The sequence below is a fragment of the Gambusia affinis genome, linkage group LG20 (genome assembly GCF_019740435.1).
Source record: "Gambusia affinis linkage group LG20, SWU_Gaff_1.0, whole genome shotgun sequence".
Classification (NCBI taxonomy): Eukaryota; Metazoa; Chordata; class Actinopteri; order Cyprinodontiformes; family Poeciliidae; genus Gambusia; species Gambusia affinis.
In genome coordinates this window covers 5616984-5633434 of record NC_057887.1, presented here as the reverse complement: position 1 = coordinate 5633434, position 16451 = coordinate 5616984, and the positions used below count along the sequence as shown (strand labels likewise).

At 38.5% G+C, this 16451-nt stretch overlaps 1 long non-coding RNA gene across 5 annotated transcripts in view; it reads left to right on the top strand.

Annotated features, from left to right (window-relative positions):
- Window positions 1-390: 390 nt before the first annotated feature.
- Window positions 391-16451, top strand: part of LOC122822965 — a 77040-nt gene continuing 60979 nt past the window's right edge. For 3 of the 5 annotated variants that reach the window (XR_006369253.1, XR_006369254.1, XR_006369252.1), the window contains exons 1-4: window positions 391-540; window positions 832-992; window positions 1083-1285; window positions 3482-3577. This is a non-coding gene — a long non-coding RNA (uncharacterized LOC122822965). Of the gene's footprint in view, window positions 541-831; window positions 993-1082; window positions 1286-3481; window positions 3578-3721; window positions 4003-16451 lie in introns of those variants that run through there. The other 2 variants (XR_006369255.1, XR_006369251.1) reach the window with 2 other exon arrangements.

Below are 16451 nucleotides of genomic sequence, written 5' to 3'. Positions count from 1 at the left end.
TATTTATTTTTTCTATGAAAAATATTTTTTAGCAAAAGCACAAGAAGTAAAAATGCTGCTTCTGAAGACTTTGCAAGACATCTAATAAAAAAAAAAACTATACTGTCTTGTTATTACAGAAAAAAAAACAGTAAAGAAACACGTTGTTTTTTAAGAGTAAAACAAATAAAGAAATATTTTACTGGGAAGAAATAGCATATTTCTTATCAAATCAAAACCTGTTTCACAAAGCACTGTTTAGTGAAACAGCCACTGACTTCATCAGATGAAGTAAAAGTAATTTATTATGATGAGCCACAGATATTAAGGCAACCGTATGTTTAAGGCTCTTATTTTGAAACAACAAAGGAAGTAAATATTTCGTTGCACTGCTAACAATGTTGGCTAACAGAAACTTTCCGTTGGGCTGTACAATAACAAAGTGACAGACAAGACAGAAGTGATTTTTAGCGCAGTGTGAACGCAGCAACTGGCTAACTGTTAGCCACAGATGAAGCTAAATTTAGCATCTGCATCAGCGCTAAGCTAGCAAAGCTAAATGTGAGATGCAAAAATATGAGTTAAAAAACAAGAACAGAGAGGGGAGGTGTATTAGAGCACAATATTTAATTGAGTCTATTTTTGACAGCAGAAAAGTCAGGATGTTTAGATTTCCCAGAAAAATTGTAAATTGCCATGTCTTGTTAATTTTATGTTTAACTGAAAGGATAAAAATAGTGAGGATATTTGTCGTTGTTGGGGTTAAAATACATGTAGCTTTTTGTCACATTGTTGAGCGGGAAAACGTATTCATAACGTTAATCTTAATTCATCTTTGTCTGTTTTATCCAGGTCAGGACCTGCAGCTCAGCGTTTGCTGCTTTTCAGCAGGTGAATTTTATTCTGCTCACTACCCTCAGTGGCGTCTCTGACATTTGCTGTTTGCCATTCGTATTCCCCCGCGCGCTGTGAAACATCTGGTGAGGTTTCAAATTCATCGTGGTCATTAAAAGGTAATGTTACAGATGTGACGCGAATTCATCAGTAATGGTTTTGCATTTAGAAAAGCCATCACAGTTAACTTGTTGTCTTTTTCCTCTCAGGAGAAGTGCATCTCGTGGCAGCATTTTATTGGAACCTGCTGAGCTCCGGCAATTCAGGACTTGTTGGGTCATTACGCGTGGTTTGAGGAAAATATAAAAGATATTTTACTGGCCTGGCCAGAGGCTAGTTGGCACCTGTATCGACCGAAGATCTGATAAAATGGGATCAAGAGTCAGATTCCTGGGCATGGATTCCTAAACAGGTGTGTTCTGCCGCCAGTTTTCTACGCTATACAAATGTATTTTGAAAAATAGATGGTTCCACTTTTGAGACCATCTGGAAAATTATTTTGAAAGTACAAAATCCCATTACTGAGCATTTACTGGTCAAATTCAGGCACATTGAGCTGTGAGTAAAATAAAATAAACCCAACAGAAGTTATACCCGCTAACCAATAGCAGTTTCTGATATGGGTCAAAATCACAAACATTGTCAACTTCCTGTCTAGGGCAGCATGGACTCCAACATTCATGTTAAAAATTGCAACAAATAAAGTCTTTATTGGGCCTCATGAAATACATTTCTTTAAAAAAAATAAAATAACTGGAAGAGGTGTGGCTTGGAATATGCTGGGCTGTTAGCAAACAGGCTAACAAAAGCCTGTTTGCTAGTTGTTAGCCCCTTGCTATGTGAGTCCCTTAATCCCGTCACATTAGTTGGTCCTACATTTTTGAAACTGTGAAAAATCAGCCACTCCACCTTCAATTCTTTTTATTTGTCCATTTAACTAGGCACAATGTGCAAAAAACTTTAATAAAAGGTGCTTTGCACCAGATTTAGCTTAAGCTAATTTCCATTTGTAGTCCCAGAGCAAGTGAGATATTAAAACAGTTATTGTAAAACATACATCGGAAGTAAAAAAATTGCTTCATTGTTTAAGCTACTTAAGCTCTAACGTATCACAGCAAAATAAAAAAGTAAATTTTAATCTGATATCTCTAAATAAAATTTTGTGCAACTAGCTGCTTTCAGAAAAAAACATTATTGTGGCTTAATTTTAGAGTCATTTTCCATCTGTGTACACAAAAAGCCATTTAATTGCTGAAGAAAGTTGGAAGTAGATGCAGGAATGAACTATCTGGCATTTAGTGGGCCTATGTGGAAACTGAAAAAAAAGAGGGGAAGAGGAAATGAGGCAAACTATTTGGGAGTCATCATCACTGCAGGTATTTTAATATTAATTCCCAAAGTGATTACTTTAATTCCCAAAGTGATTACAAAGTGATTACTGCCCCCGTTAGATTAAATAAACTCAGCTCTGGGACGTGAAGTCTATATCTTCTCCATTTTCTCAGAGTGATTGAGGGGTGTGTGCCTCCATGATTTGGTCGTGATGAGGGATTGACGCGGATCAATAACGAGTCGAGAAAAGCTCAGAACCTGAACCACGCCGCCGTGCATTTGCTTTGATAGGAGCGTTCACCGCCGCCATCTGATAAAACAGCAAGCTGTCGCAACAGCGGAGACCTTCCAGCAAGTAATTGCAGAAAACAGCAACAGCACTGTTGACATTTACTTAGCTGACGGCATCAAAACTTCAAACTACCTGGAGCCATCTGGCCAATTACTGCTACTGGCTTTTATGGAAACACCACCGTTCAGCTTAGGGAGCGTTTATGTAGAAAGGTATTTTTCATTTAGGGGCTGTAAATATAAAGTAGTGTGTTTGTAAGTAATTGAGCCAAGTGTTTGCAATACACGGAAAAGTCGTTTATATCACCTTAACTTTGTCTCACTGTTCTTTGCAGAGTTGGATTTTATTTTGGTTTGTTTTGAACACAGGTTTTGTACAAAATGAGTCTGATTATAAAAACAAACTGTAAATTGAAAGCAATAAAAAAATTTATCTACATTTATTTTAGATTCTTGGGAATAATATACACATTTAAGCATCCTAAATGTTAACCTATGCAGGGATTTTTCACACATTTTGGTAAGAAGTTGTTTTGGACTTGAAACTCCACAACAAATTCTCTCTTTTTCATGGTTGAGTTTTGAACAGTGTTAATATTTTTGGTTTAAAATAGGCCTTTTCCTTAAATAACTGAAAACTTGGCTTTGTACTTATTTAGGCTATTTTGATTAAAATTTTAAATTAGTTTAATGAGCTGAAATGCTGCAGCCACAAAAAAGCAAAAGTAAAAGAAATCTGTCTGAGGCGTTGCTGGACTGAAAATTGGGCATTCACGGCCGTTGCCCACTGGGCTTATAGTGGTATCTATCTTTTTCTTTTCCACTTCTGATTTTCACGATTGACTCTGGTCTGTTCCAGGCAAACACTTTTTCTCATCACTGCAGACACGACTCCACCCAGGATAACTTGTAAAACAATTACAGGAGTCAATTTAATCACTGCAAACACTAATTTTTATTCTTTACGTTCTCCTGCTTCCGTCAGGAAGTGTACTCCGTTTTCCGAATCCACTGGAGAGTTAAAAAGGAAAGTCAACCTACAGAGCTGTGGACGTGGATCAGCTGATGGTACGACGGGATGGTGAGTCGTACGTTCACACCAAGTCTGTGGCCAATGCCCATTTGAGCAGAAGTTGCTGTTTTGTCAGCATACTTTTGCTCTTACTCACTTCTGTGTGCTTATGTAATGAACACCTGCTTCGATTTTACATGTTGCTTTTGGCAGACAGACTGAATTTGCAAAGTGTTGCCGGAGACCAACAAAGAGAGGATGTGTTGCTGTCATGTCATTTCTGTTCCATCAGTCTTGCGCTGCAGCTAATGAGGGAAATCTGGAACTCAGACCTCTTTGCACTGAAATCCATCGCAAAGAAACGAATTGAAGGAGCTTGAATTTTTGTGGAATCTTAGAATGTTTCACTGATTAAATTTTTTTTTATATAAGATTCAAATATCTTCACCTTTTATACAAGCCGAGGAATTTAGCTGTCACGTCATTATTCTCGTTTCCATTACATTTTCTCAACAAACATTGTCAACATTTCGTCTAGGTAAAAAAAACAAAAAACAATCACAATTCGCTATTGTTGTGTTTCTCCTTAGTGAAAAAAGCAATTAAAATCACCGTTAGTTACAACCCATAATGTAAAGGCCAAACTGTGGTCGTCACTTCGGCTCTCAGAATTAAGAAATATCAAAGGGATGTATTTATAAAAGCCAGTTTTATTAACTGAACCCCCTGAAATTCTCCCCTTTTTTAGTATTGCATCAAATAAAAATACAAAAATCTTCAAAGCTTATGCTCACCTAAGAAGTGGATGTATTATGCAGGAGGGTTGGGATTATATTAGCAAAAAAAAAAAAAAACCTTTGAAGCTAGAAATTGGCCGGACTCACTGCAGCTGTGATTGAAAAGAGCAGATTATCAGTAAAAGGTGAAATAAGCCCAGCTGCAGTTTTACGTAATGTTCCCCAGATAACCTGGCCTCACACTACACTCAAAACACAATCTACTACCATCAACAGCTACCGGTACCTATTTACCAGAAACTTTTACTCTTTGTATCCTACGTCAGTGAATTCTGTTTAAATACTGCAGCAGTGGTTTTTCTCTCGGTTGCTTTTCAGTTTCTGCCTCCAACAGCAGAGTGAGGATAATAAATTATATTTGATAGATTAGAGATGGGAACTGTTCCTTTATTTGTTTCCAAATGTTGGAAACATTTGTGTACAAATTGTACACTCATGTGACACTCTTCAGAATTTTTTTTAATGATCTTTCACGTCCATCTTGTTTCTCACCAGAGCTCTCATCTTTTTATTTAAGTAAAATAAGAAAGCTTATTTTACTTAAATACGTTTTAGGATTTCTATCGGGACATTGTTCGAAACAGCCAGGTTTGCGTTTTGGACTGTTCTGTCTTTTAATCCCATGTTGCGTTCCCTTAAAAGCTAATTAGTTTTTAAGGGAACTAGCTAGCTTCTTCCTCTGTCCAAAAGAACACATACCTATGTATTTTCTGAATGCACATCTAATAAAAATAAGCATTTAGTAAATATTTCCTTAATTCTTAATTATTCCAATTTAAGCAACAAAAACAATGTGCAGTGTTTAACATTAGCCTGTTTACTTTAGCACCAAAAAGTCTTACGTGAGCCCTTCGTTTATGGGAGACCGAGATGGGTTACTATTTACAATGAACTGGAAGCTAAGGGTTAAAAACGCATGCACGTTCAATAGCATGCTAAAATCACAGTGCCACCTAGTGGCCTGACAGGACAACGACAGCTGACTCAAGGTGTCTCGGTGGAGCCGTCCAAACGTGGAACTTTTTTTCCCCAATCAGCTTTGGAAAATACTGGCAGTTTCCAGGCAACGGGCTCATGTAAACATAGCCTAAGTGACCGACATGCAAAACATTATGTGTGTTAAACATCCCTCTGAAAAATCCCTCCAGTAACCCCACCCTGCAGTCAATCGTCATGACAACGCTGAGGCGAGCAAACCGGGTTCTACAAGGTAAACTTCATTAAAATATATCGATAAAATTGCTAAGTTTGCAGTTGTAACGTGACAAAACGTTTGAAAGATCCAAGGTAGTTATAGTTAACTATAGTTAACTAAAACTAACAAAATAACAAAAAAAAACAAAAAACATTTAAATAAATAAAAACGATAATTAATGTGGAAAATTTGTAACTAAGTGGAACTATGTCACGTGTTTATAAAACAACCTAAAACCTACAAAAATTATAGATAGAGTAGCCTTCATTTTCATGTTTCTGAATATATTTATTAGCCTTTAAATCTGATGTGAAATAGAGCTTTTTATTTTTCTGCACACAAAATTAACAAATTACGACAATCTACCAAAATATGAAAATAAAACTATTACTATAACTAATAAAAACTAACAAACACACCCTAAAAACGATCTAAACCTAACTGAATTAGCCAAACAGAAGTCACAATGAAATAAAACTAAACAATAATGAGAAACCCCAAACTATCATAACCGTAGGAAGTTCAATTGCTAGGATGACTCTGGCAGAGCATTGGAACGAACCTTTTCAGGGATCTGGTTTCTGATCTCAACAGACTTATCAGAGATGCACCAAGGAATCCTGAAGGACGTGCAAATAGTTTAATAAACACCTCTGGCAGTGGCTGCGGTGGTGATCTGTGCCTGCCAGTCAGTCGTTGCCACAGGCTGCATCTACAGCGCTGGGTTATGTATTTGACTGGCTGAGATAATAATCTCCTGTGTTTACTTGTGAACACAACGCTACGGCTGAATCACTGCAGGGTACGTGATTTTCTCTGTCATGGGTGGGACTGCCTGCCTGGAACTGAAAATTAAGAAAGGCCCGTGGTGAAAGACGCCGCTAAAGGGCGAAGAGTGTGATGAATGGAAATTCACCGGTGACTTTGAAGTTGTCCCAAATCATTTGAGCACATGGACTGAAACCCGAGAGATGAAACCAAACTTTATCTACTCCTATTTTGGAGGCGCGACTCCCATTTTTGAAAAAGGGGGAGTGACGCGTTTAACTTGGAAAATCTGATTTTGCTTTGAATTCAGAACTGTTAACAAAACTTTGAAATATCAAAAAAATGCATTTAAATAGCACCTTATAGGCTTATCTATCCAAATAATTCATAAAACGCAGAGCCTGCTTTTGCATGCTGCTACAATCCCCCGTATGGAGTCTTGTGTAAGTCATAATAGAAGGCAGATGGACACTACGCTTCTGCTTTTCACCACCCACAACTCAGCTGGACGCTCAGAAACATTCCCACCATATGGTGGAGACCAGAAATGTAATATTACACATGAATTGTTATTCATAAAACCGTTATGCTTTGGAGGACAACGCTGTGGAGTAGGCGACTTAAATAGTACACAGAGAGGCAATTTATTCACAGCTGAAGAGTTGAACTACTGGAAAGGGGGCATTGCAGATTCCCAAAAAGTTTGGGATGCCCAACACAGAAGGCACTCACAAGAAAGAACACCACAATCAGAAACACAGAGAGTGATGGAGATCCTGAAAAAAAAAAACAACTGATCAAGCTGGAAGGAAAGAGGCTGTAAAGCCTCCACCAAGATGAAAGCAAAGATCCTGGAATACATCCAGGACAGAGATGTCCAACTCCAATCCTCAAGGTCTGGTGTCTTGGTGATGATTGGCTTGTCTTGGATGTGCTCCACCAGAGCACATCTTGGTGCTACATCAGATGGCTGAGTGACCTCCAAACCATCGTGTTCTGCAAGAACATGCTAAGGAATAATTTATTTGATTCAGGCATGTTGAACCAGGGAAACGTCTAAAACAGGAGTCCAATTTTTAATTCACCTTGCACAGCTTTTTATAGCTTTTGTGTCCATGTCAGTGACCTACATACACCCGCCACGCACTTCACCTTCGTTGGTTCCAAACAGCCCATGAAAGAAAGGCCATTGTCTTACATGCATCACAACATTTGGTTCATTGCAAAACCTGGATATTTGAAACCTGAACATGTCCACATAGATGTCATCCTACATTACGCTAATAGCATTTAGCAAACATCAACAACTCACTGGCAGAAGTGAGAGCTCCGAGCAACACAAATAATCATCTAGCCGGCACACAACTCTAAATAGTAAAACATAATTTACTGAAGCCTCAAGGAAGATAATCTGCCTCAAATTTTAATAATTGAGGAACTCAAATCATTAATATTTACAGCACTAAAGCAAACCAAAGCTTCCAATATTGTTTTCTAACTTAACTTAAATCCTGGATGTCTGTTGTGGCCCTCGGTCGTCATAAAACTGTTTCATTAATTAATGGGGGGAAAACTATAACTACATAAAACTAAATCATACTAAAATTATAGGTTTTGCAAAGATTTAAATTTTGCAATTATAAATCTATTGACTGATGTGAAATAGATTTTAAATTTTTTTTCCAACACCAGCAGTTTTCATCAGCCAATTACAGCACTCCATACCCCTCCTGGCGGCGACGCTACAAAATAAAACTAAACCAACATCTGAAAAATCCCAAACTATTCCAACCCAGGGCTGCACTTGATGTTATTTCAGATTCAAAGAAACGGAGCACAAATTCACTGGATTTCATAATGACACTTTTGCACTAAATATGACTTTGCATTTATGACAAAACTGCAGCACTAACAATAGTCAGTGCTGCATCGTTCTGCTTCCCTCGTCAAATTTCTGAGCGAGTGGCAGGGATTAGCAGTTTGAGACGGAGGAGGGAGGTCTCCATGCCCCACTTTCTGCTGCATAACCTTAAACGGCTTGCAGCTGGCTCCGCTGGTGGCGTTTCTTTGTTCTTCAGACATCAGCCAAAGACTCACAGCGATGTCTCCCGTCAAATGAAAAAAAGCCTCAGCGTGCCGCCTTTTGGCTCTGGCTTTGGCTTTGGTTACGGGTTTTGGTCGACCCGGCTGGTTGTTGTTTGGGTTTATATGGAGCGCTGTCACGATCCTGAGGCAGACCTGACTGGTGCGTTCCCAGTCTGTTGTTCTTTCCGTTTTGTGTCGGTGTGGAAACTGAATCACGGCGGTCTTAAAATTAAGAGCGTACAGCAAAGTCCGTGAGATATACATCTCTCTGGGATCAAGTTGGCCTGAGACTGATGAAATCTAAAAATATGAAAGTCGATTAAGCTTAATCAGTGCAGTCGCGGATGTGAACCGCAGAGAAAATTGCAGTACTTGAACTCCTTGCTTGCTGATGAAAAGGAATAAAATAAAATATGAAATGGAAGGCAGATGACACAATGGGGACTTCTGAGTCATAAAACTGTCTGCCAAGTTGATGAATATATAAATGAACACATTACCCTCATTGCTCAGTTGGTAGTTCACAATTTTCAGTATCTGGAAGGTATTTTTTTTCTTCCAAACAAGCGCACAGTTGAAATATGAAAAAATTATATTTCTGCTTCAGGCAGAAATTAATGTTTTAAGCCCAAAGTTTCAAATCTCGGCTTGAATATTTTTGCTTATTTCAATTGTACGCAGTTCTTTAGTTGTCCTAAATATATTTGTCCATTTATCCATAACTGGAACTTTTAATATCTAGTATGTTATTTTGGCAGTTTACCGTCTATTAAAAGCCTCTCAGATTAATTTCAAATTACCGTAATAACCCGATATTGGCTGGAAAGCGCAACGTCTCCCCTTCCAGAAACCATTGGAATTTTCAGGTAGCGTCGCAGAATTACGATCCGATACATTCGGCCTACAAGGCTAAATGAAAAATTAAACACCCCCCTCGCTTATTTAACGTTTGTCCAGCGAATCCTCTGAAGTGCAGGTAAGTCAAATGTTGAGACACAAACGAAAGATGAACACACGGAGGACGTGACTCATCTGAGGGAAGCGGCGTGGCGACTCGTGGCTCTCGGGGCAGAGAGCAGCTGTTGGGGGCAGCACTCGAATCCGCCGGCAGGCTCCACATAATTAAAGCTCAGCTTACACACCTGCAGCCTGCACAAGCCGGAGACGCACGCTACACATCACTTGTAAATTATACGTCGGTGCCGTAAAGCTCCTCCAATCCCTCACAAATTAGATTTGTGATGAAATGTTTTGTTTTTGGATGGAATCCATCCTGCCGCCAATACGAAGGGTTTCTAAATGTCTTCCGGTCCGTTTGGCTTCACTTTGAGAGTAAATACAGGTGGAGGTGGTGGATGCCGCTGAGAGCCAGAGAATAATTAAGATGCATTTTTCAGATTGTTTGGAAGTTGGAAGAGGAAGTGGTGCATAGAAAATCCCACGGCCAGACACCTGACAGAAGATACTGAAAAATTTCAATGTCTTCCTTTGACATTTCTTCCTGTTTTGGCAGCCCAAAAAATGAGGAAAAGTTTCTTCCCAACTCCATCAGAAGCAGCAGAAAATGAGACAGATAGTCTTATAAGGATAGAAACTTTTGGTTTCTGTCCAAAAATAAAAGCTCTACGTTCCACAGATGATTGCTGGGAAGTTTTAGACTCTTCAGTGCCACAAAGTTGTGAAGTATATGAAAGTCATCACCCAAAAACCGTAGCAACTAATGGAGAGTTCAGTTAGACATCTAGGTGACATGGAACAGCAACGGAGAATTGATTCTCCAAGTTTCTTTCTACCTTGTAATAAAAATCGTTTGTTGCAAATCCACAAATATGCCGAGAGTGACACTGTAAAAACAAGAAATCATCTAAACAAAAGCGATACTGAACTAGTACTAACTTTTGGCAGCGGTTTTGACATCCGTTCGGAGGAGTGAAGAGCGAGACGTCACGCTCACGGCGCACTGCCTTGACATTTAGGGTTAGTTTAATAGTGTTAAGTTAAAGGTAGTTTGTTTTGTTTGTTTCATGTTGCCTTGGCTAATTTTGTATTTGTTTGTTTCTTTGTGGTGTTGTGCCTCCCTCGTGTGGCAGATCTAGGTACTGCACCCCTATTAAAATCCTTTTATTGTTCTTTGTTTGGAGGTCAGTTTAGTTTTTGTTCAAACTCAGTTGAGTTGGGCCAAAATCTGTTATTTGACATATTTTTTAAAATTGAAACTTGATGCTTTAACTATTTTTTGGAATTATTGTTTCTAATTTTTGAACACCTTTTGTCCTTTAAGTCTGGTCCCCTGAGTGTTGACTCATATAAAAGCATATTAAAAGGCGAAACTGAAAATAGTAGACCGGATGAATAAAATCATATGGAAAGTTATTTTCATTCGTTATAAAACTTTTAATGAAGAAGTAGCTCTCTTTCTATTTGGCATGAAATGTGTGTTTTTGCAGTCTAACTATATCTGAGTAAACTCCTTTCAGACTCATAGTTCTTTGGTTACGCGTTCTTGGGTCACTTGGGTTGATGCCATTTAATTAGGAGGATTTTCAAGGCAACATAAATAAATAAATAAAAAATAGCACATAGTGGTGATATAACATTGTTAGTCTGTTTTGATCCTCGGCTTCATTTTCCAACATTCTCTGCTCCCCAGAGTCAGACTCAGCCTCTTTTCTGGTGTTTTTTTTTTTTTTTCTTTTTCCCCTGTCTGTCGCCTGTTTTCGATTTGTCCGTCCCTGATGGTTTTTTTTTCTCCACACTAATTCCATTAAATTCCAACTTCATCCTCTGTCCTATCAATTTCTCCTTCTGCTATCCACTCTGGCTCACTCCACAACACATATCTGACCTCTGCAGACCTTTTCGTTTTCCACTGTCACACCTTTTAGACCTTTAAAACCCACCAGTCTCAGATTAACTCCTGCTTTTGCCCTCTAGCTTTCAGTTGAGACTTTAACTTTTGGTAAATTATTGTATGGTTATTCCTTTGTAGGTTTTACTGCCAAGCAGTAATTGTATTTGGATACAACACTTCATTGTAATTCACTTCATATGTAATTTTTTTTTTAAACCTTCAAAAGATAGGGCATCATGTTTTTCTTATGAAAATAAGAAAAACAATAAAAATGCTCATGTGCCTTTTACAATATGTTCCATACAAATAGCAACTGAAACATGAAGTTTCTTAAAAGGTTTCCTTTTAGGAAAGCGCTTGATGGTAGTCTATGAGGAAACTGGTGAGAAAATCACCCAGCCACCTCAACCCCTAGAGAAAACCATAGCTATGCATTCCCCAGGTTACTTTATAGAACATTTTCCACAGGTATTCTATATGTTGCAGCCAAAAGGAAACGCTCCATCTGTCTTTGTTTGCTTCAATGCACTTCCTCTCCTTGGGGTTGTCGAGCCGGTCTGTTGTGATTACGATGTGGGAGTTTAGTGAGCAGCAGCAACCTCAGCCACCGTCTCCCTTCAGATTCCACCTGCTTCCCTGCATGCTATATTTACCTGACGTTGCTGTTCATGAGATGTGACAGCCTGCCGAGCAACTGTACAGTTGTGTGGAACCGCTGTCAAGGAAATTCAGGCTCATTTTTCAAACAGTAGTGGCAAGCAAAGTTAGACTTTTTGCTGCCCTACTGTTTTTTTTGTGTATATATATATATATATATATATAAAAAGCCATTATGAGATTTTTTTAAGCTAGTGGCTTGGAAGAACATTGGCATCCTTACAATTTTGCAAGCTGTTGTGATGTTAAAATAATTTGGATGTCAATGAGACATTTAATATTCTGACGAAATAGAAAATTTAATTAGGACAAAACAAGCTATCAAACCCTTTTTGTCATGAATCGACTTGTAATTAGCCAAATTTTCCGTATTCAGGAGGCCTGAATACGTTTACAAAGAACTAAAGTTTTATAAAGTGCAATGAAAACCTTTTCCTGTAGCACTACTTACCAGCTGTGGTACTCGTCCAACAGAGCAGCTTTATAACTAAACACTCCTGTTGGTGAGGAGGGAATAAAAGTTCTCCATAGCTATAAACTTTGTCAGAAACAACACAGAAGAGAGATTCTTCAAAAATAAGAAATTATAATTAAACTACTTTCTTTTAAAAACATCATTAAAGGATCTTGATTCATTACTACAGCCAAAGCTGGACCATTAAAGTCGCCTTGAGGCACTTTGAAGTGAGTAGAAGCAGCACAGTGTCTGGCGTAGGACCACCATGGTTGGGCTTTATCCCAGCTTAAGAGCTGGCCGCCCACCAAGATATCTATTGACTGTCTGAAGAGATTATAGACAGTCTTGCAGCACTAGGGCTCAGGCTTTAAGAAACCATAACCCTTACAAAATCCTATAGTATCACTTTGGGAATTATGACTGACTTAGAGGGTTTTTTTCCCTCCAACTTGTTTTGAATTTCTCACTAAGCCATACATGTTTAATCAGAAGGAGTGATGTATTTCACAAAGTTCAAAGACTTTCACCTTTAGCTCCGTTTTTGCTGTCGGCCGTTCTTTTCATCTATGGTTTTCCTTTTAAATATACTTTCATATAGAAGTGTAGGCAATATCTTTCTACTTTGTAAAGAGCAAGTGGGGAAAGATTAAAGCGGCGGGGGTGACCTCATCCCTGCAGTTTTCACATAATTCATGCACAGCGTCCAATCACGCTACGGTAAAGACTCAGATGAGGAAATGTGGAGAGGTATCCATCACATTAATAGTTAGTTTTCACCTGCTGAGCATGGGGTGAAGTTTAATGAGCACCGTGTAGCATTGCTGATGGGCAGGAATGTATGCAAGCGGGTTTATTACCAACTAGCATGTTGTGAGAGGAATACCAACTTGGTGAAGTTGGGTATTTCTTGCAAAACAAAGAACTATTGAGGAGAGTTCCACAGTAATGAGTCTAGTTTTGTAATGAGTCCTATCACAAAAGACTTAGGGTCACACCAGCCCCATTTAGTCCGCTTTAATCAAACTCTAGTTAATTTGCCTAGAAAGTCTGGTTCTTACCCCTGAAAGACAAACATTTTTAGGATGTTGTAGGCTGGGAGATAGATTTCTGGGTTTCCTTCCGGCTGCTTATTGGACATACTAATGTTGGTGGATGGATGAATGGTCCACTAGCTACTCTACTCTAACAGGGTTCCTAGGGCCTTTGCTTTAAAAAGTCTGGTTTGTTTGGGAAGGTGTAAAAGTGCAATCGAACTAAAAAATGTAATTGTGGTCTGTCTAAGTCTTGTCTTTTTCAGAGTTTTTTGTGTTGTTCCCTTTCACTAGTTCTTCTTGTTGAACAATCCCAGGCGAGGGGGGTGAACAGGGTTTTCAATCAGTTTGGATTATTTGACACAGTGCAGCGTGAAAGCGAACCGCAGCAGTTGAAAACGTAAGAAAGGTGGTAATTTTGGTCCTCAATCAAACCGAGTCTATCAGTCTCATCTACTCATCTCTGTGTGATTTCTGAAAGGCGAGCAGAAGTCAACCCTCTGAGCCACCATGTGGAGTCATGATGTGTTTTGAGAAAGCTGTTTTTTTTTCCTCCCTCGTCCAACTGCTCCCTCAAGAAAGACTCTCTGGTTGTGAACAGCAGCGCCGTTTGAGTGTTTGAGAGCCACCAAAGGCACATGTGCATTTTGTGACTTAGTGAAGTGCAGAACACTCACTCCACCTGACCTGCCTCCTTCTGTCTGTGCACGCAAAGCATTTGGCTGCTTATTCTGGCTTTGAAATGGAGCACATCGTGTCCAACCTTGTACTGTAGAGCATTTACCTTAAACTCTCTGCGCTTTTAGTGGCTTTTACTTTCCAGAAGCTACATGTTCACCAGAGAGATTTCAATCTTATATGACCGTATTGGCTTTTTTTTGGTCCTTGTTTGATGGATATGACAAGAAGAAACATATGAATATGTAGTTAGGTGATAACTGCTGGAACTTTGAAAAATTGTTGTATGTTATTAGAGTTTCAATTCCTAACTTTGCTGTCCACAAATTTAAGTCAGCTCTCTATTTGGAGTAAAGGTCGGTGGAAATAGTGTAAAAGTTACTACTACAGATATTTCTAATAACTTGTGTATTTTATGATGATAAGTCATCTACTTATCATCATAAAATGATGATTATAATAACTGATCATTCTGTTTATAACATAAATCTCCAAAGAGATCAATACACTACCTGCTTACAAATGAGAAGTCGACTCCGTTTTCTGTGTCTTGTATGCTGGAGGGAATAATGACCAGTGCCAAATTGCTAATGGCTGGATATTTAGTTTGGTCCAGCGATAAAATAAAAAGTCTTGTGAAACAGCGGGATGTTAGTATCAACAGAACAATAAGCTAGTGCTATCATACACCAAGCTGGAGTCATTACCAGCTCTCATCACAGCTGTGTGGGGCAATCAGAGGACCAACAGCATATTAGGCAGAGGTCATGGCGTTTTGGCTCATCAGCATATTTCAATCAGCCTTTTAATGGGCCTGCTTAAGCTATCCGTTTCTGTTTTGGACTGCTGCCATGTCTCTGATGGGGAAGGCAGTCAGGCCACTTATTGCTGCTGTTGGTTTTCCAAAAGCATTTCAAAAGCTCCAAACTCAAGGGTGCTAATGAGCGCCCAGCAGGAGAAGTTACAATACAGGCTGACATAGTTTGATTTAGTTTGTCCCGGTGGGGAGGGAGGACATCACCAGAGAAATGGGAGAAATGAAGAAAGGAAATTGCCCACATTTGGTAGAAGTTTAAAATATTACCAATAATAAATTAGCTTAAATTTCATTAATCCAAAAGCGACATGGCCTAAAATCAATATTATGATAACAGTTCACTTCAGTAACGATAAATGGCTGCAAATTTTTTCTTTCAAATTTACTCCACTCTGCACCTTTTCAATTAATCGTCTCCTTTTAAAAAAGCTGAAGGTTTGAACTTCCTCTGGGATTTCCTTTGCTAACCTCTAATAGTGACTTTGAAGCTCATTTTGTTTGTCTCAGAGGATCGTCTTCAGACAGGAAAAGAAAAAAAAATTCAAAATGAAGGCCTCCAGGGCTTCATCAAAAGATTTTTTTTTCATTAACGCGGTGGAGGCTATTAGTTGTCTGACCTTCATCTTCAATAGGCGTCAATAATCCCACACTTTGTATTGAGTCACAGAATTAACAAAAGCTTTCAGGGAATTCTTGTTCGGTTTTGAAACCCTTTCAGTTTATTAGAGATCTTGAGAGAATGGTTCAGAAAATTACGTTCGGAAAACAATCAAAGGAGCTGAAAATAGTGCATAATCTCTGACTTTGGGATCAGATTTGGTGGCGGGAGGTTGTGTCAGCTCATACGTTTGTACTGATTATATGACGGATATGAAACAAGAAGGCAGGTGACATTTTATTTAAGGACATGTGTTGTAGAAAATCGTCCAGCCCTTTGTGATCCGCTGACCGTCTTATGGAGGATTCTTCCCAGAGGACACTCACAAAATATGAAAAGCTGCTGCTCTAAAAGTAATGACATTTAATGAAGAAACTGTGTTTATATCTTCCAGAGCTATTGTCCTTAAAAAAATGAACAGTTTAATTTAAGGACTTTATGATCTGAGCTTTATGAAGCTAAAACGTACCACAGTGACAGAACAGCTGCTTATTCAATGACGTCTTTTGTAGTCATCTACATTTGGATGTCACTGATAAAATAAATAATGAATCGTAAAATATTTAACATTTGCAGGAAATAAAGTACACCTTTACTTCTTTCATAATCTACACTACAGTCTGGGTTAAAACGTTTGACTGTTCTTCCGCTGACAGTTTACATTGTAGATTATAATTGTAATGATGCTTACAGTAATTTAAACCTCAAACTGAAAAAAAAATAGCTAATTCATTCTATCTTTCCTATTTCTGCTTCTTCAAAATGTTTCAAATCATCAAATAATCAGTCAGGTTTATTCGTATAGCACAATTTAAAAGTGCTTTACATCATGAAAAGATAAAACAATAAGCATAATAAACTAGTCAACAGTTGTGAAAACCAATAACAGATGTTACATTTTGTCAAGTCCCATGTTGGTCAATGCTCCATTTATTATGGCTCAAAGGCA